Source organism: Rissa tridactyla, chromosome 1, assembly GCF_028500815.1.
Source record: "Rissa tridactyla isolate bRisTri1 chromosome 1, bRisTri1.patW.cur.20221130, whole genome shotgun sequence".
Taxonomy (NCBI): Eukaryota; Metazoa; Chordata; class Aves; order Charadriiformes; family Laridae; genus Rissa; species Rissa tridactyla.
Window position 1 is genome coordinate 89269840 of NC_071466.1, and position 24578 is coordinate 89294417.

A 24578-nucleotide genomic window follows, 5' to 3' on the forward strand; every position below is an offset into this window, starting at 1 on the left:
AACTACAAAAGCAGCAAGCAGGGAGCCCTTACAAAGTTGCAAAAATCTCCAGAACCAAATACGGGTTTACCCAAGTGTTACTGTACAGGAAGTCCGCAGCATGCACAGTAGAGAATCAAGCAAACAAACACCCAGATGAATTTGTTGTGTGAATCATGAATTATTAATGAATAAATAACGCATAGCATCTTGATAGCTTTTTGGGCAGAACTATGAACTACATGGCTGATGGAACAAGATATAAATACAAGACTTGGTTTTTAATAAGGCATTTGAAACATTTTGAAATATTCTTACATTCATTGGTTTGGACATACTCAGAGTACCACAGTTTATCTACCTGTAATATCACACTGAGACACCTGACATGGTATTTCCACTACGCTGGACGCTGTCTTCACATTTGTGAAAATGAGGCGGGGATGTTAGTTTTACAAAGGATAATAGTATTTTTGGTTTGGGATGGGACAGCAACCTCTTCCTTTAAAAACTGACCTGAGAGATCTCCATTATTTACAGTCTCAATTTCAAGGCTGCAGAACCCACTGTTCAAGCATCACTGAAGGTCAACAAATGCTTGAAAGAATTGTTAATTAACTTGAATTCCAAATGAGGAGCATAGCAGGGAAACCTGTTGAGAAACCACATAGCCTGTCTTCTTGACTAAGGCTCTGAAGAGAGACTTGGGAAATTGAAAAAGAGCAGCAAACTGAGCCAAAATCTGCTGTTCGTAATGTGGGGATCATTATGTGACTTGATCACATAAAATACAAACAATAATCAGTTCCTTAGTTCATTCTACCAAGGAGAAACACAAATACCTAGGGCAAGGTACTAAGGAGCCTGGTGATACCGCCTAGAAACACTGAAGGTGATAGATATTGGAAAAATGCAGAAGAGCGTATCTGATGAATCATATACTGCAGCACAGATATTCTGTGGGAGAAAGGAAACAGAAAGGTAGCAACGCTGAAAAAAGATCTAAGGAGTACACGCAGGAAGAACGATCCGAACCGGGATTGTGGTATTCAGTAACACCAAAAAATAAACCAAAACTAACAGCCAGTGCAATTTCCAGCACTTTTATTAGACGGTCCATGGTGTGCAGTCTGTAAAATAAGAGTTAGGGAGCAGGGAGGCACCAGGGCCGCTAGTAATCCCCTGAGTTTACCAAGGTCACCTAGGAGATGGAATGGGTTGGGTGGTCCTTCCTGCCAGCATATTCCTGAAAGCACACCCCAGATACCCCCATCCGGCTACCTTCATGCCAGGATGAATTGGAAGGAGTTCAGGCAAAAGCAAGACAAATGACAAAGAGCTGGAGGGAATGACTTCAAAGGAAAGATTAAATGAGCTAAAATATGCATAGCATGGCTAAGGAACAACTGTAGGTCAGGAGACAGGGAATACAGTAACTACTAGCTGTTCTCAGAGGTGTACACAAAGAGGTCTCTCAGTGAGAGTAAACAGGGACAAGGAAGAATTCGTCATCGTATTCATACTATTTTGCTTTGATTTTTGCTTGGTACATGGTAGCTTTACCATACCATCATGGACTGCCAGCAGCAGGAAAGAGACAAGCACTGAAAAAAAAGCCTTCTCCCTTACCAGTGCACTTTGAATCTGTTTCATAATTCATTTGATTGCCTCCTCTCCTCTCTTACTGCTCTAGGCCAGGCTCATCATTACACGAGGCTAAGGAACCAGTTCTCTCTGAAACCAAGAACATTTCAACACGGCATGTTCACAATAATTTATGAACATTTCCAGTATTGCTACCAGATTGCTCCTTCTTCTATGCCTTGTTATTGCAGGACCAAACAGCCTTGGAATTCCTTGGACTCATATCATGCCAATGAAATAAAATCACAATTTTTGAGCATGAGAATTCCTCCTCCCATTTGTTTCTTATTCTGTTGTGTCTTCAGGTGACATGCAGAGAGATCCAAAGCCAGACACACAAGTCTCACCTCTCAGGAGGAATATGCCTTGTCCTGGCATCATTTCCCTGTTTAGGAAGATTGCAGTTTATCAGGAAGGGCAGAGACTCCAACTGTGCTCTCCAGCAGCACTGAATTTGTGCCTAGGACAGTTCTTTCCATATTATTCTCCCCTGTTCAAATGCTAATTTTTCAGCAGCCACCTTTGTACTGTTTTCTTACATTTTCTTTCATTTCTTTCATTTTTTTCTAGTAAATCTTTTGAGGATGTCACTCCCGCTCTACCCTTCCTTCCCTCTTACCCGTTACTCACTGGTGTAATTTATATAGCTCCTTCTGTGTTATCTTTAACATCAGAAGGTCAGTACATGGACTGCCTTTAATCATACAAGTGAATGCTTAGCACTAGGGGAATGCTTCTTTGAGCATGAAAGACTGATACTCTTTCAAGCAATAACATTAACCCCTATTGATATGAAAGAGAAAGAGCAGTTCTGCTAACAGTATTTTAAAAGTATGAGTTAAGAGCATCTCATCCTTTATGTTCAGTAGCCATTTGACCAAGAACTGGAAGAAAGAAAAGAAGTATCACCGAATTACAGAAGTTACAGCTGTGCAAGACTCTCATACTGGGAGTTGCTTCATCTGCTCAATGCCCTACTCTTTTCTTTACGGAAGAGCTCCCTGCCCTACCATTTGCTTTCTCTTTCAGGTCATAAATTCATTTCCATTCACAATACAAAAAGGGAGTAACACAAACCATGACGTGAAAAACTACATTTTAAACCAAAATAAGCCTGTGGAACCTATGACAGGTTGAAAATTTTTAAAGTGAACAGCTTTCACTGGAGTTAGCAGCTTGAGTGCTATGAGAAAATTCATGGGAATGTGTTGTTTTTGATGAAACTTCACCATATAAAATTGGTTTTGAGTAAGCTATTATAAGAGTGGAATGTTGTATTTTGCATTTTGGCAAAGTAAAGCATTCTGGTTTTCTTTTTTTTTTTTATAGAAACCTCTGTGTGACAGGTATTTATAGTTCTATGCAATATCATGCATATATAATAATCAAAATTATATTTCACATTGCAATTTTTTCTATTGTCATGTCTGGAGGATTCAAAGATATTAAAGGTGTAGCAATTAGAATACCACATGGAATTTCAGATTTTTTAATTGTAGTTAGAAGGGAAAGTAGATGGAATTCCATTTCTTTACAGGATCTGGAAAAACTTTCTCTTTTTTTGTTGCTTCTTGTTGCTTTCTGGTGAGCAAGCAATCAAATTTTAAAAGGATCGACTTTCTCCAACCTTTGGCTATAGCTAACAACACTACTTACGGACAGCGGCTTGAAAAGTTACAGTATAATTGATGTAGCATGAAGTGAATCAAGAGGGCAAAGTTGACACGAAGATATTAACATAATCCACTCCTCACATTCCAGAGAAATTTACATTTTTTCCCAGCATGTCATTTCCTTACAGAGAAATACTTCTACCTTCATAGCACAGTCCTCTCTTGGATGCACAAATGACAACTTTCACATCCTAAAAGCCATTCTGTAGTCTTTCCTGCTGTCATAGTCTGGACATTTGGAGAAGAAAAAGACAAATGCCTGAGTACTACTTTTTTTTTTTTTTTTTTTGCACAGAGAGCAGCCAGCCAAGAGCAGCCTCTACATGCAGCTGTTTCTACAGACATAGTACACATTTTTACGTCAACTCAGAACCAAAGGCATGAATAAACCTTTTAGCTTCCTAATAACATGTAAACATGCTCAAATCAGTTTTGCATTAGATTACTGATTCTCATTTGTTTTACTGACTGAAAACATTTGAGAGTGGCTCAGAGCAGAACATTTTCTTGGTTTTAATTCATTTAATTGTTTGAATAAGCAGGCATAAAAAGAAAAGGGCAAATGAGTTTTTTCTCTGAAGGGATGAACGCACTACTAGCTTTCCAGTGGGGCACTCTATTTTCTCTCTGCAGCATGCACGCTTGTTCCATTATAAAATTGCAGAATAAAGTCAAAGGTTTAGAAACCACCTTGTTTGGGCTCACAATTAAGCTTCCAGGTGCCCTACATTAACACAGGCATTTGCCAAATTTGACCATACACCTGTGAGAAGAACCAGTTTCGAAACACCTAGTTTGCCTGTGTGGCACCCAGGAGTAAGCAGTCCCATCTGTGATACCCCGCTCTCCAAACTAACGCAGCGAGAGTTTGTTCTGCTGGTTCATATAGTCTCTGCATTGAGCATGGGCACCAGCGTGTGAAGGAGAAGGGACAGGGGGATATGAAAAAGGAGACAAGAAGTCAAAGCAGACAAATACTTAATTAGCGTGCGGTGGGGTTTCTCCCTCAGCATCTCTGCTGGATTCCTCTCCCAAGATGACATAGCCAGGCAGAAAGCTCCGCACCGCTTCGCTGTATCTCCAACTGTACTCATATGGCACGTAGGTACTGCAGTCGTGCTTGGCTATTTGCTAGCTAGACACGTCAGAGGAGATCCTGTAGGATCTCCTTCCTGACAGCTGCTTTTCAGAAACTGAACCAGTCCTAATAAGAGAAGCCAGCAGATGCAGTAGTTGCTCAGCGCATCTGAAATAAGGCCACTTGCATTTAAGAGCTTATAAATGGATTTAGTTTTCTAATTTCAGGACCTACATTTTGGGGGAAAAAAGTATAATTGATCATCCAGTCTTCATTTTTAACCTCTCTGTAGATGTGCAGCTCTTTAATTTTCAGTGCTGTGTATACATGCTATAATCTCTCTATGTATAAATCAGTGAAATGGTCTTCCTATATATAAAGTCAGTATTCCCTGATCACTGTATGTACATAAATACACATGAAAAAACCTACTCCACATGCTAGTACAGCCTCATACATCTCCCTGCTCTTTTATTCAGCAGTATTGGGTTGTTTTTTGTTTTTTTTGTTTTTTTTATGCAGTCATACTCCTTTGACAGTATGTAGCTCTCATGGTGCTGTCTCACAGGTTTCTATACATCAGAGACCAGCTTTAAAACTGTTTTGACAGGTTAAAAGCTGGGATTTTTCCAGACACAGGATGGAGAGAAGCAGGAATGTGAGAAGTGAAAAAGAATATTCCTTGACACCCCCTAATCTCCTCAGTGCAGATGGCACTGTCTTTTTCAAGTAGCTTCTGTGCACAACAGCCATTGCAAAAGAGTGAAAGCCTGAGCGCTGAAAATAGTCTCTTTGGGAGATACATACATATCTGTATATACATGCATCCAATATGCACAGCCGTGCATGCACGAGCAGACAAATGTGCAAAGCTTACCTTCCTTCTTCTTCCTCCCCCGTCCATTCACTAAAATTAACCGCTCCCCAAGATGCTGTAGGCCACATTGTTAATTACTGTCTCTCTCTTCTGCACCTGAGGCATCACACTGGTTTAGAAAACAGCCTGCAAACAGATGGAGAGCTGCTGGAGATGAATCTGCAGGTATGTGAAAAAATGGATACAGACTTTATGATACTGCAGACTCAGATGGTCTATTAATTTTCAATAATACTCTGGAAAAGAGGGACATCTCTACATGTTTTTAGGTGTAATTTGTTTTCAAAAAGGAGCCAATTACTTTTATGATTTCATCACCATCATTTATGTTTAAGGAATATTTATGGGAAAATATTCCAATCATCACCGCACCAGCCTTGCAGTTTTTTAGGTAGCTCTGCCCCTTTGCAGCCAGCTGTACATGCGCTGTGCCTGGTGGCACCAAGGCTGGGCGTCTTGCAGACCAGACCGACGCGCCAGCTTGAATTGGATGCTGCATGCGGCCTCCTGCCTTCTGCCTTGATGCCACTGGCTCATCCCCAACATCTACCCTAACAGTCTGCTTCTGCCATCATGTTGTCACGGACGGCCACAGCAGACTGGGGCAAAGCCTTACACGCCCAGCCTGCCTCCATCTTTCTTGCGTGAGGCAATGTCCTGATGCAATCCCAACAAAAACGTTCCACTCTCTGATCCAGCCTGGCAATTAGCGAAAAGTCACTGCCGTAGTTGACACCAACTAGTTTTTCATCTTCAGAGGCCGAGGATCAAAGGTAGTACAGCCATAACGACGAGGCAGGTATGCCTCTAATGGTGCTCGATGCTGTCCTGTCCTACAGAGGAGGGCACTGCAAAGACAAAGCACAGGCATCCAAACCTACCTAACATGCACCGTGCCTGCTTCAAACCAGGTAAAAGGGTTTCCCTTTCATAAGTACTTCAGTGCAGCCATTTTCTGTGTAAAAGTACCCAAGAGAGGTATCTGAAACCAGAAGCTATTCTAATAGAGCACTTTTACCCTCTTCTAACGGAAAACTATTGCTGCACACAGGGAACAGTTGCATTTTCTAAACTGGGAAAAACGCCTTTTAGACTTGGCTTGAAGTTCAGCTCTGCACATTAGCCAAATTACTTTAGAAAAGCAATGGAAAATTACCAATAGATTTATCATATGACTATCCAAAGGGATCCAGATATTTTAGCCAAGAAGCAAGAAAAAGCGAGTTAATTATACCGTGACCAGATCTCTGATCTATACATGAGTGAAGAGGAGCAGGTCATACTCACAATACAAAAGCCACCCCTTCTTTTCCAGTGCTGGTATCGTGCCTATTTTGTGGATCAGAGTCTACTTGGTAGAGATTGATACACAATTTGTCATGTGTTATACACAATTTGTCATTCTGTTATATGACTGTTTAAAGGGAACTCTGGAAGTTAAACGTGGTGTAATTTTTTCCAGTACCCAAATGCTGCATATTAGTATTTTGCAATCCAGCAGAGATTTTTCAACTTCTGCCACCACTTTACGAAATGCTTGATCTACACAGAAACAACTAAATGCATAATGCATTGTACATCCTACCATGCATTTAGCTTAGAATACTAAATCTACTGTCTCTCACTCTTTTAAAAAACACATCAAATATAATACTTATGACACTAGGGTCAGCCTATATCATTATCACTCGTCCAGGCTAATAAACAGTATATTGTTGCATGACCCTGGGATTCCTATTCAAGGATTGGAAGTGAAGGATTCTTCATTTGCCTTTCCTCCTGTTCTGCAGACGGCACAAAGTGTGAAAATGTTAAGCCAGCAGGGTTAGATACTTCTCCAGTTCTCTCTCTCGCTAAAATTGACTCTGCAGGAGCAGTATCAAGACCCCAGGCACTCCATCTCCCCCATGGGTGAGAGGTGGAGGTAAAGGTGGTCCTTGGGGAACCAGCTTCCCCACAGCGCTGCAGAGGATGAGATGGGTAACCAGGCAGCGATGGTGCTTACCTAGAGCACCGCAGACTGCCTGAAAGAAGTGCTACAAATAATATTAACATTTGATCTGAAAAAGACAACCTCTTCCAACCCTATTTTAGATTCTTTTCTTTCTGCACTGAATCCTTTGTTTTATTTCAGACAACAGTTCTTCAGCATAATGCAGTTATCTTTAATGAATTGCTTTTCCCAGCTGTCACTCTCACTGTACCAAAAATTCAGAGTGATTTGGTCGACCTGTAGCAGGGTTATAAGACTAGGACGTTAGCTCTGCTCCATTCTAAAAGGGGTGTGTACTCTGGTAGGAGTGGTTCATTGATGCAGACTATTGACTATGGATCTGTAAGGAAGAAAGATGCCAGTATTTGGACACCTACCAGACAATTCAAGATTTGTAGGCTAGGCTCAGAGAAAACTTGTCCAATGGTGACGATATACCATAGGCTGCGTCCTGGCTGTCATAGGCCCTAAGATGCTTCTTACGTTGCCGTCTTTGTGAGGGAAAATGAGAGAAGCTCAGTGAAATCAATTCACTCTCTCAAAATGGTGCTTTAGTTGTGGGTCACACAATTAGCCACATATGCAAAGCAGTACATTTTCTGATTAGTAAATTCTCATCCCCAAGAACCTAGGCTAAATTTTTGTTTAAGCACTTTGGTACATGGAAAAAGCATTGCCATTGCAAGCTTGAACGCCAGGCACTGCCAATAACATATGAGTAAAGAAAGGCTTTTTCTCAGGGGAAAAAAAAAAGTCTGGAGATTTAAGTTTGCAGGTGAAAGTTCTGGTCTGTTTTGTACCACCCATCTCATTTGTACCCCCGCTTGCTGTTCCAAGATCTTTCTAGCCTTTTGAGCCATATGATATCTTCGGTGAGAAGTATATCTCAGTCAGACTTTAATTTGTTAACTTTTAACTCACATTGGGTAGAAAAACATTTTAAATCCCTACAAAATACGTACCACACGACCCATGCTGCCACAAGAAAAAAATGGGGTTTTTTTAAGCATTTTCTGTTAGTAGTGATTAGCATCAATGTAACTGCAAATTACCTAAGATAGCCATATTAAAGGTATAATTTTGTAATAGAGGGCCTGCTTTAAAAACAGACAAACATTTCTGAGGAATAATGTAAGTATAGTGATCAAAAAGAGATGCACTAAGGACATCTCAGGAACTCTTTTGGTAGCATTTTTTATGTTTCTTACCCACTTTCCTATGAACACCAGACAGATTCATGCACCTTTATAGGCATGAAATCTACACTGGAGAAGAATAAGTTTCAGAGGAATAATTCTAGTGTCCATTATGTCTGCATAAAATACCAGCTTAGTTTACATCCAGATACAACAGCTGTCATAGTACATATGACTAAATTTTAATATAATAATATGTAAATATATACACATAGTTTAAAAACTAATCATAAATTAATCACTTATTTGCTCCAAAATAATTGATTACTAAGAGATTTAGGTTGGGTTGCTCTACCAATCTCTTCCCTCCCAAGATACGGCCAATAATTCTGATTACTGACGAATCATGATGACAAAGTATAGTAAAGCAAATTACTGTGATTAATATTGAAAACTTTATATAGAAAAGCATAGACAACACAATCACTGCTTTCAGACTTAGTCTCACTGCAGGGTATTAACATAGTCTAAATTCAAAGGTTTACATCCCTGGGTCTCTTTATAGTTAAGGACTACAGATAGGCTCCTGCAGAGCTTTTTTCAGAGTGAGAACCTCACCTGGAATCATCTTCTCCAAAACCATTGTGGGAACCCAACTACTACACAAGTAGCATTTGAGTCTGGAGTTTACTGCCAGACAGCATATATATTATGATTTTGCCTCTAGCATCAATTACCATTCTATCTGGGTGTTGACGAAGCTGACAGAGCTGTATTCTCCTTGCTTTTCTTTTTTCCTGCATCTTAAAAGATATTTGCCCTTCTTTCACCTAGTGGCACCTCACCATCCTCCTCATTTCTCAAAGACATCTGCTAACAAGGCTTTCAGACATCATCCTCCCACTGTTAAAAATCCAGCAGTGCCATCCATGCAGGCCACCTGATTTAAAATTTTCTTATTTAGTCAGGCAACCTCCCATAAGCTCCTTTTCAAGCCTGATCCCTTAGCCTTACGTTGCTAAGTAACATTGTGAGCTACCCAAGGACTACTTCTGTATGCATGTAAGCCCTGGTTGAGTTACATAGGTAAAGCATGGTAAGCAGCCTTCCAGTTCTGACAATCAACAATAAAAAGGCCTCAGCTGAAGGGCTGGTATTTACAAACTCTTGGATATTGCTAATAAACATCACAGATTTTGTTGCATGCCTCAACCGGATCATGTAAGATACGCTTCTATACGAGCCTGCTAATGACTCCAGTGACTGTGCTGAGCTCACCAGAGAATGATCAGCCCAACACAGAAAAGAGAAAATGAAAAAAAAAAAAAATTTCTCTGTTGTAGGAATTAGCAAAGCAATCTACTGCATTTCTGGGGGGCAGGATGTCAGCACTAGCTGGCACCTGCTCCTAGGAGGGGGAGAGAACAAAGTGAATGGCAGAGGGGAGTGAAATGTTTCAACAGAGAGGGAAGACTTGCTCTGAACTTCAAACGGGAGACACTGCTAAAAGAAAAGAAGAAAGGAAAAGTATGAGAAAAGGCCATAAGGGATGAAAGAAAGCTAGCATGAAGGAAAAAGAAAGCAAGCAGGGAGGATAAAGAGAACTCCATGAAGAAGTGGTTCTGCTGAGGGACCATGCCAAAAGCTAAAACCAGTGCAGCTTTTAGCAACGACACTTTAGGAACAGAGGAGAGAAATCCAACCCAACCATAGCCAGGAGAGGGCCTAGAGGTACATAAATCTTCAATGAATGGGTGCACCATGAGTAAAAATGGAAGGAAGAGAAGAAAATTTGCACTAATATCTCATACATTCTCTCATTAAAACTGAACTTTTCATAAATCAGCACTGCCAACATAGCTAAACTACTTAAAACACTTGCATGTAGTGCCTGCACCTGTCAATATGAGTGATTATTAATCTTGTGCGCATAGGTCACGTAAAAAGTCACGTAGTTTCTCTGTGATTTAGTTGCCCATCTGTAAAGCTGCCACCTCTGCTTCATTAAAGACAAAGAGGCAATAAATTGACAAGGAACAATATAATAATAAAGAAGCAGAAAGCAGCAATTTAATGGCGACATCAGGCTCAGGTCTGGATCAGAAAAAATGCGTATAAAACAGTAAAGCATTAGCGGATGTATTTTATAATAAAAATATAAGCATCTTCCAAAACAAATCTGAAAAGGGAATAGGACAATTAAAAATATCAGTATGAAATTAATGTGCACTCTTTGCTGCAGGCGGTCACAGGCTCCACTTCCCTGTTACCTTCCATCCAGTAAGATTTTTCCCCTTTCTTTACTCGTGCTAATTGTCAGTGTTTAAAGGACACTGAAGAGCACAGGATGGGTTCATTAGAATTGCAAAGTATTGCTGCTTACCATTTGCAGCAGGGTACCATTCATCTCTGTTGCCTCACCATACTGTGAGGTGGCACCAAAAATGAGACGCTGCAATCCAGAGCTAGGGAATGCTAATCATCCTACAACAGACCCAAAACCATGCAGGATTCAAGGTTTACTGTGTTTGAGAACATCTGTTCATGGACATAAATGACTCCCAAAGGCAACCTGGGGTGGGCTTTGCGTTTTTGACATGGCCAGACTCTTTCTGCTGTCCTAGAAGACCTGGGTCAAATTCTTGGCCATTTCTTTTAACCCCTTGCATCTACGTAACCACCTCTTCTGTCACCTTCCTTCAATGAAGGACACAACTACCTCTCCTCAGACCCTTTGAATATCAGGATGCCACCCACGGTAAATCATGAACACGACCACCTCTTCCTTTGCTCAGCCGCTGATTGGGGAAGTAACGATATGAATTACAACGGCAGTGAAGAGCTCAGCACAGTGGTCTATGCATAAATACCGTCGCATAGCTTAGCTAAAGGAAGCTGCCCATCCAGTTGCACAGGTTCACCTTAAAGTCATGTCCAGACTGACACTTGAGTTTAGGCCACCTCAAAAATTTCTACCTTTCCCTGAAGTTTACTTTAAAAATGTTTCAATTTTACTGTCTTCCATATTAATACCACACATTGCATTCTGTCCTGTAGCAAAACAGAAGCAGAACTGGAAAAGGTACTCAGTCAGCACTACACTATGGTTGCCAAAGCACGACTAAAGAAGTAAACATGAGGTTGCCAAATAAGAGAGTGAGTATTGTTACTTTGCATTTGGTATAAGTCTGTAGTCCTGCTCATACTGAATTCAATAGCAAGCCTGCAGTTAATTGCAACAAAAATATGATGTATTTTAGGGAGCAGCCATAAAGAGGTAGGCAGGATTATCTAATGACATATATGTATTTTACTAAACGTGTTACTTGTCAAGCTAATTAGTTACCCTGTAAATTAAAAGGTCAACCCTGCATAATATTTGCATCTCATCTTTATGAGTCAAATTTCCTGTGCATGGTAGGTGGAAAAAAATAAATTCTACTGAAGTTGTGAACAGCAGACAGGAACACTTTGGCAGTCAGAGAAAAATGAGAAAAAAGCTGTTTAAGGCTGATCTGAAGCTAAGAACAAGGAACACGTCCATCAGGAAGATACCAGTCCCACGGCCACCAGCTCCACATGTACAATTTGTTTTGAATAGTTCTGCAACCATGCAATACATTGCATCTGCCAGTCACAGTTTCTTTGACTGCTTTTGCTGCCCTTTCCTAATCCACACATGCAAGCTGAGAGCCAAGGCTCATGAAACCATTCCACTGCACCAAGACCATACTTTTGACCCCAAACTGCCATTCTCTAGAGAAGATTTACCTGACATCCCACACTATTGCTTGTGCACTCCAGCTGCGTGCATATTTCCCCCAATTTCCTGGTTCCCCTTTTCTTTTCCAACAGTCTTGTCATTTACATATATCTGAAGTATGCAAACTTGACACAAAAACAAATGCTTGAAAGGTATTGACAAAGCCATTATAAAGAGGTTAAAGAAGAAGCAGCAGCAGCAGCTTTCTGGGGAAATATCAAACAGAAACAAAGAGAACATTTCAGTACATGTAGCCACAGAAAAATCAACGGGGCAATCAGCAGATTAACCAGGAAGTTTTGGATTGTTTTTCTTTTTTAATGAAACAGCAGGTTTCATGTTTCAGCCTGTAAACATTCTATGCCAGGAGAGGATCTTCAGAGGCTCTTTGTCCTTGCTAAAGGGCTTTACTTAATGGGGTGTTACATGAAAAAGCATATCTGTCTTTCAGGAAAATATGCCCTGTGGGCTCACTGAAACAGTGGCAGCAACTAGAGAAAAAGAAAAGCCTGATATGAAATATGTCCTGGCTAATACAGGTTTAAATATATATTAAGTCACTCCGTCAGGACTGAAAACTCTGGCGTAATAAATCTCCCTGCAACCTGCGCACACCAAGTAGGTGGCAGGGGACCCTACTCCCTTTCGGTGAGAAGCCACATCTTCCAGGCAGTATATGCCACTATCAAAGGCTTAAGTCCTGTTTGCAGAAGCTGCCCAAGCCAGGTCTGAGCTTCCTCTCCAGCCAGGCTCTCCATTGCAGGGCAGCCACAGCAGCACAGGACTTGAGTGCATCCCCCTGCCCGTGGGCTGACCCTCTGCAACAGTTCAATGGCAACAGATAACATGATCTGGGAATTTAAAGCCACCATAGGTACATCGCAAAGAGTTGTGTCGTACTTCAAATGACAGATGACTTGAAATATCTGACTTATGGCAGACTGTTTCCTTTGTGAGCCAGCATAAGAATTTTGCACCCCATTTTGCTGGCCTATATATGAGGAGCAAACAGATTGCTTAAGATATAACATAAGGAAAGTTTAGCTGATGGCTTGTATTTTGAGACCCTTCATTCCCCAAACATTTAAACCAAACCTTTAAATTCAGATGTACTTAAAGAGGACTTCTTTTTTTTTTCTTTTTTTCTCGTGCATATAAGAGTTTATGGCCAGGAAGCACTAGGAATCAGCTAGTCCATTATAAATGAACTGAACACGTATTTGGATACAGGCCTCAGAGGAGACCCTTTCTACATCTTTCACCAGGCAGGATTTTCCTGAATCCAATTACTTTAGGAGCTTTCAAAAACCCCACAATATGTATAACTGTGGAATTAATCTCAAAAGGTTTTGGTGTTTGGAAGCAGAACATTCTCTGTCAGTTTTAGCATTTTATGAGCCATGTGGAAATTCCCAGTGCTTACCTTGAGGGCCCAAGTACCTTTAAAGTCAAATTACCTTTGAAGCCAACAGTTCCATTTTGTACCTCTTCTACTGGGAAGAGGAACACTCAGCTCTGTGCTGCGCTACTTCCATCGCATCAGTCCCAACTCTCTCCTAGTCTTGTGTTGCTTTTTGTCCTGCTCTTTAATGCACAACTTGATGTAGAAAGAGAAAGCCTGAACAGTGATGCAGACATACTCTTAAAATAAATGATCCCCTAATCAAAATTGGATGACTAACAAGCATAAAATTACGGCTCTAATACCACATATAATCGTTTATCTCATTGCAAAGAGGCATACATCATTTGCATTGTGTTCCAGTAGTGTTTTATACCCACTTTACCATAATCTAAATGAGCATGCACAGCACAGACAAATGGAGATTCTAGCCCATCTTATGCGTTTGCCTGGGGAGCATGATGTTGTTTGTTGTGGGTGCTTTTAAAAATTGTGTTGCTATAAATCAACATGTTAAAATGTAAAGACAATGCAGTGGGCAAGCACACTGCCTGAGCACTTGTAATTGTGAGATAAATTTTCCACAAAGCAGGGAGATTTTTTTTACTTATTTTTCTACACAGCAATTTTAATAAAGTATATTTGAAACTTGTATGAGCTATGGAATAAGTTCACTGAACAGAATTTAAACCTATGGATGTATCAGCTCAGCATGTGGGTATTGCCAACCATATTTACAGCTCAAAATAGATATTATTTTCTTCTGCCCACTTCTCATTATCTGGGATTTATTTAACAGCCCAAGCCAGACACTCAGCTTAAACAACCCTAAAAACTTATAAAAATTGCTGCCACCAAAGTAGGTATTTCTTTCCTCAAAATTACTTCTGCGCAAAGGCTGTAAGAAGCTTTCACTTCTCCATCTGCAGCATTCCTCCTATACCCCAAACCACCACAGCTGTGAAGTCCAATAATGCATAGTCCTTCAGGGAGAGCAAGTATGGCTTCACATGACGTTTGCAAGAGTCGATTCCCAGCTCCCATGTAGGACTTCACATCTTTTTCTAACCTTGCAGATCTGCAAAAAACTGGCACTTAAAACTTACGAGAGAGAAGCTCGTCTTCTCCTTAATTTTGGAGAGCTTTATGTCTTTTTTTTCCTCTTCACAAAGGGCTTTACAAGCAGAAAGATATGCATGCTAAAATACACAGTAAATTTCTCTTGTATATTCTTAAAATCATTTATCTGTGACATATGTGGCATGAAGATGAAAATATGATATGGTCTAAAGGCTTTATTGTTACTTCACTTGGACTGACCTGCATTACTCACTGCTTGATTCACCGTTTGTGCAACATGCTTTTCTCATTCTGCCCACAACCTAAAGCTACCATCCAAAAACCAAAGGAGCAGTACAAGCTTGACATAGATTAACCTCAAAAATAAACTACAGCTACATTAAAGAACTGTCAGGTTCTACCTGAAGATTATTTGCTCGAAGAATGGGAACATGACAGAGATGCTAGGAGGATGAATGATCCTCAGCAAAATAAAACAGATAGATAGATGGGTACTCTGCACAGCACATTAAAACCTTTAGAGCTCAGCACAGTATCCTCCATCTTTTGCCATCAATCTATCTTGTATGTATTTAGCACTTATGAGAACAACTGTATTACATGTAGGTATACGGTATAAGTACATTTCTATGTAGAAATTAAGAATTACGTTTTATCAATCTTGGTAAGCATTGCACAGATAAGTTTATTATCCATATGTCCAACTTATTATTGATTGACATTCAGTGTTCTGCTGCTGAGATTGGGGTTAACTGCTTTCCTCTACTACTTTAAATTAAATGAAGCAGTCATGCTTTCCTAGCAGCATAGTATTAAAACCATTATTTTCTCTTTACACAGCCATATTTTTGCATTCGTTCCATTCATTTTTTTGCAACATCACCTCTCGTTCTTGTAACCCTCCTCTTGTATACCAAAAAGTGGTGTTCAGCTTTGACCACTACTTCTGCCTCATTTGTTTCATCTCTCCTTATAAAACATTTCCCTTTAGTTTACATGCTTTATTATTTTCTCCTAAATTCATTTAAAATTAGTTTCACCAGCCCTCCATGTTTATCCCAGCCTAACTTTTTAGAGTAATCTATTTTGTGCATGTCTACATATGACATAGTTTCAAGAGGCTTTTATGTCCAGGCAAAATACATCCTTTAGTTTACTTTTCTCTAGCTATTCAGAACTGTCCACACAGAAATCTTGCTCATTCATCAAGTTTGATCGCCTGGTCTTTAAACAGCAGCAATTGTTCTTTCCATATTACACATTCCATAGACTTCTCTCTTCAACCTTCTCCATAAATACAGAAACACCATTACCCTCTTTCTGTCTTTTGATGCTTCCCTAGCTGTTAACAAGAAGGGGGGGTGGGGGGGGGAGGGAAGACATTCTAAAGGCTTTTCTTACTAGGCTTTTCTTAGTTTACCTTAAAGATTCCTCTGGAATTCGGGAATGTTATTCATCTAGATCAGGTGCCTTGTCAAACTTTAATGGTTCCATATACTTAACTTTGTGCTCTGGCATAATCATAAAGCCTTTAATATCTTCTGTGGGAAAATATATTCTCGTCTCCCAGATGTAACCTTCAGCTTATTTTCAGAAAAGTCTACTGTGGAAGAGAAAACACAATGAGTTCTCTGAAATAAATTCCTTGCTAATGATAGCTCTCATTCATGTTGCTTTATGGCCTCGCAAGCTAGATTTGACAGATAACTGTACGTATTCTTTGCTTTTAAAACCATTTATTTTTACCATATTAATGCCATTAATTAGCATTATTATTACCAACATTAAAGTCTAAATTTTAGTTATCATAAATTTATCCGCAATATCTTCAGCCTTCCTTGCAGCTACAAGAGCTCTCCCTTTGTTATGTGAAGCACTTTCTTCTTCCCTAAGTAATTTTATTGAACTTGAGGTAAACTCTGGGTTATCTGGTCCAAACAATCTAGCTTACATTTGACATTCACATACTTTTCACATACGTAAGCGTATACTTTCACAGCTCTTTACCTTCTGCAACAGACCGTTGTACAGAACAGAACCATCTGTAGCCATCCGTAATGACACACACAGAAAGGGGAAAAGTCTGAATTTGCTTCACACTACCAGACTCGTGCCTGTGATATTGGGTATTCTAAGACGGAGGCAACAGTTTGCAGGCCTAGCAGCACTTCCAAGCAGTGCTGCTAGTGGTGCAGAGTGCTGGAGTAAAAGGACACATAACGTACATGCCCTGCTCAGCCCACTCATTCATTGACAACTGTGAAACTCTTTACTGTAGACAGAGCTTGAAGACATTGCCGTGGCCAATGTATATATGTATGATATTACACACAGGAGAAAACTTCACCATTTCAATTCAGATTTTTTCCACACTGCCCAGGTACCAAGCACCTGTCTGGTGCTCCCCAACATAGGTTACGGACTGTTGATAAATCCTGTAGTATTAGTTCTGTATCATTTCCCTAAATGTTCCCTGAGAAATGTTTTCTGCATAGGCAGAAAAAGAGAAGGTGGGTGTATATATGCATCTGTGTGGCGTACAGGGGCTGGAGAAACTAACTACACTACCAAAGATGATTAGATACTGTCTAAATATACAAGGAGGCAGTCGTTATTGTGAAAGTCTTAAAACATGACACATCACAGCACAAGGCAAGTATTTCACTATTTAAATTAAAATACATACACATTTATATATTTCTGATAACTATCTTTGTATGGCTTTCTCCACAGTTAGATCATAATCTGAGCAGTAGCGCGTCCTTGTTTAAGACTGCCGCAATGAAAGCCTGCTCTTTTCCAAGCAGTGCCGTTCAGTGAGTCTATGTCAGTTTGCACTGATCCCACTTGCACCTCCCATCAGTCCATGCTATCACCCTCCATACGTGTCTGTCTTTTGCTGCTATTGTGCCTTTCATCTACAGGACACTTCCCTTTCATGTACTGTCATCCCCACCTTTTTTCCTTAGAAGAATATTTCACTTTATTGCTTCTATATTTCAAGCTTGCAGCTCTCCCCGCTTGCTTTTTCTAATTGGCTCTTAAAGCCTTTTTCACAATGAAGTAATTAAATTATTTTGATCTATTTACAAAATTTTCTAGAGGAAATGCATAATGCATAAGTTTGCATTATAATTTTCTTAGGTATTTAATTTAGGCAATTTTGGAGGTTTTTTGCATTTATTGGGACAAAGCTAAAGAAGCAAGCTTGGCTCTGTAAGGTAGCTGGCTAGAGAAAATGTTTCCAAAGGGAGAGTCTTTAATATCGGTATCTGATACAACAACTGTTGCCACACATTATCCACCACCTATGTAACAGAAAATAACTAAATTGTCCTTGAAGAATAGATTAGAGTCTTCCATACCCATGGAAGTGGCCTAACCACTACACTGCAAAATCAGGATTACTCTTACTCCTACTCCCTAGCTCACTGAATCTTTAAATCATCTATACAATCTGCCCTATCTTCTAGGCCAGATGTTTAAAGAACTTATCCTCCCCAGCAGCCTGTGTACTGGGGAACTTTCCAGGTCAGACTGAGCTTGTACTAGCAGAAAAAAGGACTGAAACGAGATGTCCTCTTGAAAAGGAGCTGAGGAGGAGGTGAGAGGAATCACCACCTACTTCTCCTCTGGTTCCCTTTTAAAAGAAAAGATTGATTTTTGTTCTATCTGTTTTTCTGTGAAGAAGAGGATTAAGTGCCTACTTTCATGGCTATAAATCATGCGTGGAGAAAAATGCACAGTTAAGCACCTAAGCCTCTGAGAGGGTGGGGATTTAAAACATGAGTAAGTCCTCAGGGCTTTACTATTGCAGCCTCAGGTGTCTCGCTGCTTAGGATTGTGCCTACCATCATGATTCACACAATCTTTTTTTTACATTGTATAGGAATCCTACGACTCCAGCTGAAGGCCACCGATTCTGCCACAAGTCCCCAAACATTAAGTAATATCAAATTCTTTATTTGACCAAAGCTTAAATGTCTGTAACTTATAAATAACACTTATTTACTTCTTTTACACACGTAACACTGCATGCTTTTGATCATCCAGACACATGATGTATTTCAGTACCTGGAAGAGATCATGATATACACACAGGTATACGCATAGCAGCATTGTCAGGCAACATACTGATGTAGTGTATTGAAATCCTTAATGTATCAAAGGGCACCAAACTTAATAGAGGCTGACACCGTTGATGTATGCCTTGCCTTACTGCTCTTGTGCCTTACCATCCCACATATGACACATCACAAGTGATGCCTCGACCTGTTCTGTGTTTCGTGGCCTTGCTATAGCTCTGAATTTCTCTTCTTCTCATCCACTGCTCCCCTCACCACATCCAGGCTAGAGCTCTTTGCATGATGCCACTGCTGTAGCAGGGGGCAGGGGAAAGGAGCGGAGCAGAGCTGCTGGGTGCACAGGGATGGCTGGAAATTTGTAGGTCCTCCAAGAAAGGGACATTGTACAGGGTCGACATTTCAGAAGGAATGGAGGGAAGAGGAAGGTTTCAAGGTTCCTGCATCCTTATGCAGCAACTTGCAACATGATTGAGAGGTCTCTTTGTCCTCTCCCTAGCCAGATGCACCACCAGCTCCACAGCCAGTAAGACAGAGTGAGATGACAACTCGCCCCCTTCCACAGTTCCCCTCAAAACCCCAGAGAAGCTTTGCCCTAAGGCCCTAAAAGTTTCTCTGCAACTTTTGCTTTCATTGTATCAGCATCATGAAAGATTCAAATGGTATCACCACCTCTGAGCACAGACAGGCTCTGCCGTCATCTGATTCGGCATTTATCTGTCAATTAGCCTCTCAAGAAGTTGAGAGGCTGAAGCTTAATGAAGCCCTAATCTTAAAACTAAAGACAATAAAGAAATAAGCTGATGGAAATAAAAATAGCGTCTGTTTTAGGAGGACACAGATATATACAAATGGCAGAAATATTTAATTAAAATTTGCCTGTCATGAAGTCATTGCCTTAAAATGATACAAATTATTTATAATTCTGAAGGTATTACTTCTTTCAAACACACAGTTTAACTAAAATTACAGTTGTACTTTGTTCCCAGGCCAAGAAAAATGAAGACCAAATGAAAAAATAATGGGAGAAAATGGTGCCTAACAGAAAGAGAAACTGCCAGCTGGGGTTATCTCCTCATGCACTGAAAAAGTCAGTCACACTGAGGGCTGGACCACTGCTCCTGAAACATCTAGCCCTCTGAACCTCACTCTGAACTTTGACAACCTGTGCTAATAAAGTTATTGAGTGATCGTGTCCACTTTCTGTTACCTTTTGTTTGCATGTTTCATTTGCTAAAAAGGTGGCTCCTAAAACAGGCATTCTAAGTGGAACTCAGAACTGTGACCGGAAAGATCATATAAATGGGATTTTTCTCTGTCATCTCTTTATGCTTTTTGATTATTCTTGACATTGTATAATGTTAAGTTATAAATAGAATGCATTTTGAAAATGTCATAATATCCTGAGTCTAATAAAAGAATACCAGAGCTGGAAAATTTGCTTAAGAAATCAAGTTTACATGACAAACTCAAGATAAAAAATTAAACTGGGCTTCACTGCAATGGAACTTAGCTCTTTTACAAAAAATGTGAATTGTGATCTTAAGCTGGAAGCTACAATTGAAATGTAAACATTCCTTACTGAAAGCAAGATGCCGCATTATTAACTACAACAACAGAAGCTGAAGACTTGTGGCATTACTGTACACAGCGGTGATGCTTTTTCACCCTTCTAAGTGGATCTAATTCAGATGATGTCTCCCAGCTAACCCAAATGTTCAAAGTCCTTGTACTTGTTCCTCCAGCAGAGCATGAATTTGTTTTGGAATATTCTAGCTGAACTGATTTCTTCTTCTCTGTCCTTTCTACCCCAGCTATGTTCTTCCCATCTGTTTTTAGGTTTCCTGTGTCTAAGCTCTGCACAGGTAAAAGGACTGGTACTGCTTAATACATGACAACCTTCCCAGAGTCTCAAACGTTAAATCACAGAATTACAGAATCACAGAATCACAGAATCTTCATGGTTGGAAAGGACCCTTAAGATCATCGAGTCCAACCAAACACCCTACAATCTCTGCCACTAGAGCATGCCCTGAAGTGCCACACCTAGACGTTTCTTAAACACCTCTAGGGATGGTGACTCAGCCACCTCCCTGGGCAGGCTGTTCCAGTGCCTGACCACTCTTTCAGGAAAGTAATTCTTCCTAATATCTAATCTAAACCTCCCCTGCCGCAGCTTCAGACCATTTCCTCTGGTCCTGTCATTATACACCTGGGAGAAGAGGCCAACACCCACCTCTCTCCAACCTCCTTTCAGGTAGCTGTAGAGGGCAATGAGGTCTCCCCTCAGCCTCCTCTTCTCCAAGCTAAACATGCCCAGCTCCCTCAGCCTCTCCTCATATGACCTGGTCTCCAGACCCCTCACCAGCCTGGTAGCTCTCCTCTGGACACGCTCCAGCACTTCAATGTCCCTCTTGTCCAGAGGGGCCCAGAACTGAACACAGTACTCGAGGTGAGGCCTCACCAGTGCCGAGTACAGAGGCACGATCACTTCCCTGCTCCTGCTGGCCACGCTATCCCTGATACAAGCCAGAATGCGGTTGGCCTTCTTGGCCGCCTGGGCACACTGCTGGCTCATGTTCAGCTGGCCGTCCACCAGCACCCCCAGGTCCTTCTCTGCTGGGCAGCTTTCCAGCCACTCTTCCCCAAGCCTGTAGCATTGGTTGGGGTTGTTGTGACTGAAATGCATAACCCAGCACTTGGCCTTATTAAACCTCATACAGTTGGCCTTGGCCCATCGATCCAGCCTGTCCAGGTCCCTCTGTAGAGCCTTCCTACCCTCAAGGAGATCAACACTCCCACCTAGTTTGGTGTCATCTGCAGACTTACTGAGGGTGCACTCAATCCCCTCATCCAGATCATCAATAAAGATATTAAAGAAAACTGGCCCCAAAACTGAGCCCTGAGGGACACCACTGGTGACGGGCCGCCAAGAGGATTTCACCCCATTAATCACAACTCTCTGGGCACGGCCATCCAGCCAATTTTTAACCCAGAGAAGAGTACACTTGTCTATGCCATGATTCGCCAGCTTCTCCGGGAGAATGCTGTGGGGGACGGTGTCAAAGGCCTTACCAAAGTCCAGACAGACAACGTCCACAGCCTTCCCCGCATGCAGGAGGCGGGTCACATGGTCATAGAAAGAGATCAGGTTGGTTAAGCAGGACCTCCCCTTCCTGAACCCATGCTGGCTGGCCCTGATCCCTTGGCTGCCCTGCACTTGCCGTGAGAGCTCACTCAAGATGATCCTCTCAATGATCTTTCCTGGTACCGAGGTCAGGCCGACAGGCCTGTAGTTCCCCGGATCCTCCTTCCGACCCTTCTTGTAGATGGGCATCACATTAGCCACCCTCCAGTCATCTGGCACCTGCCCTGTTGACCAGGATTGTTGATAAATGATGGAGAGAGGCTTGGTGAGCTCTCCCGCCAGCTCCCTGAATACTCTTGGGTGAATCCCATCCGGCCCCATAGACTTATGTACATCTAGGTGCAGAAGCAGATCATTGACTGCTTCCTCCTGGATTATGGGTGGGTTGTTCTGCTCTCCATCCTTATCTTCCAGCTCAGGAGGCTGAACACCCTGGGGATAGCTGGTCTGACTATTGAAGACGGAGGCAAAGAAGGCATTAAGTATCTCAGCCTTCTCCTCGTCCTTGGTTGCAACTTTCCCCCCCGCATCCAGTAAGGGATGGAGATTCTCCCTGGCTTTCTTCTTATTGATGTATTTATAAAAGCTTTTTTGTTGTCCTTAATGTTAGTGGCCAAGTTGAGCTGCAGCTGGGCTTTTGCCTTCACAATTTTCTCTCTGTATAACCTAATGAGATCTCTGTACTCCTCCTGAGTTGCCTGTCCCTTCTTCCAAAGGTGGTAAACCCTCCGTTTATTCCTAAGTCCCACCAGAAGCTCCTTATTCATCCAGACTGGCCATTTTCCCCGCCCTTTAGACTTGCGACACTTGGGGACAGCCTGCTCCTGGGCCTTTAAGATTTCCTTCTTGAAGACCGTCCAGCCTTCCTGGACCCCTTTGCCCTTCAGGACTGTCTCCCAAGGGACTCTCTCAACCAGTGTCCTGAACAAGTCAAAGTCCGCCCTCCAGAACTCCAAGGTGGAGGTTTTGCTAACCCCCCTCCTTACATCACTATGAATTGAAAACTTGACCATTTCATGATCACTAAACCCAAGACGACCTCCAACCACCACATCTCCCACTAGTCCTTCTCTGTTTGTGAGCAGTAGGTCTAGCAAGGCACCTCCCCTGGTAGGCTCCCCTACCAGTTGTGTCGGGAAGTTATCTTCCATGCACTCGAGGAACCTCCTAGCCTGCCTGCTCTCTGCTGTGTTATATTTCCAGCAGATACCCGGCAGGTTGAAGTCCCCAAGCAGAACAAGGGCTGGCGATTGTGAGACTTCAACCAGCTGCTTATAGAATACCTCATCCGTCTCCTCATCCTGGCCAGGCGGCCTGTAGCATACTCCCAGCACAACATCTCCCTTATTTGCCCTCCCCTTCATCCTTACCCATAAACATTCGACGTTATCATCACTGGAATCTAGCTCTATACAGTCAAAACACTCCCTAATGTACAGAGCCACACCCCCGCCTCTCCTTCATTGCCTATCCCTTCTGAAGAGCTTATAGCCTTTCATCACAGCATTCCAGTCGTGACAGTCATCCCACCATGTTTCCGTGATGGCAACTACCTCATAGCTGTCCTGCTGCACAATGGCTTCCAGCTCATCCCGTTTGTTGCCCATGCTACGTGCATTCATGTAGACGCACTTGAGCTGGGCTACCGATTTCACCCCCATCCTTGGCCCTTTATCCCTAGGCTCATTACTAGTGGGCCTGGTTTTATCCCCTCCCCCCTTCAATACTAGTCTAAAGCCCTGTCCATGAGCCTTGCTAACTCTTGGCCTAATACCCTCTTCCCCTTTGGGATAGGGTTTTCCCATTCTTAGTGAGCAGGCCCCATGTCTTGTAGATCAAACTATGATCAGAGAACCCAAAGCGCTGCTCATAGCACCAGTTTTGGAGCCAGGTGTTGATCCATCCGATTTTCTTGTTTACCCATTTGCCAGTCCCCAAAGCTGGAAGGGCAGAGGAGAACACAATTTGTGCTCCCGAACCCTTGACAAGCTGTCCCAAGGCCCTGAAATCTTTCTTCATTGCCCTCAGACTTCTGCTCTCCAGCTCCTCACTGTCTGCCTGTAAGATCAAAAGAGGGTAATAATCTGAGGGCCGTATCAGGCCAGGAAGCTTCCTGGCGGTATCCTTAACACGGGCCCTAGGGAGGCAGCAGACCTCCCTGTGGGAAGGGTCCAGCCTGCATATGGGACCCTCAGTTCCCCTCAGAATGGAACCCCCTATGATTATTGCCCTCCTCCTGCTCTTCACAGAAGCAGTGTTAATGCGTGGAGCTGCCTGCTTTGGCAACTCCCTGGATGGGGCTTTATCAGTATCCTTAGTTCCCTCCTCATCTACCTCCAGAGGCCCATATCTGTTCTGTACGGGCACCTGGGGGGGGATGGGGGGTCTGGAGGGGCCAGACCAAAATCAGAATGTTTGCTAAAAATCAAAAAGAATTCTTTCTCTTCTGTGCTTAAACCTAAAGCAAAGAACAATTCCTGTTTTCATTTGTACAGATACCTTTGCAAACTATATCAATAACTACAAATTCACCCCAGACTATGTGGAACTGAATTTGGCCCCTACAATGTGCCTGAGCTCAGGCATGGGCTCAGCATCACTCTGCATCGCCCCTCCAGGAGGCCCTGGAGGTGGCCACCACTGACTCCTCTTAGTCTGAGGATGGCCAAGGAGAGTCACAAACCCAAGCGAATTGCAGTTCCAAGGACCCCTTTACAGTTAAT

General features: G+C 42.0%; 1 long non-coding RNA gene across 4 annotated transcripts in view; it reads right to left on the reverse strand.

Moving 5' to 3' along the window:
* LOC128904007 (uncharacterized) overlaps positions 1 to 24578 on the reverse strand; it is a 197039-nt gene that overhangs the window by 36749 nt on the left and 135712 nt on the right. For 3 of the 4 annotated variants that reach the window (XR_008464356.1, XR_008464362.1, XR_008464368.1), the window contains exon 3: positions 5252 to 5377. The exons of the other annotated variant lie outside the window; for it this stretch is intronic. This is a non-coding gene — a long non-coding RNA (uncharacterized LOC128904007). The remainder of the gene's footprint in view (positions 1 to 5251; positions 5378 to 24578) is intronic. 4 annotated transcript variants of the gene reach the window in all.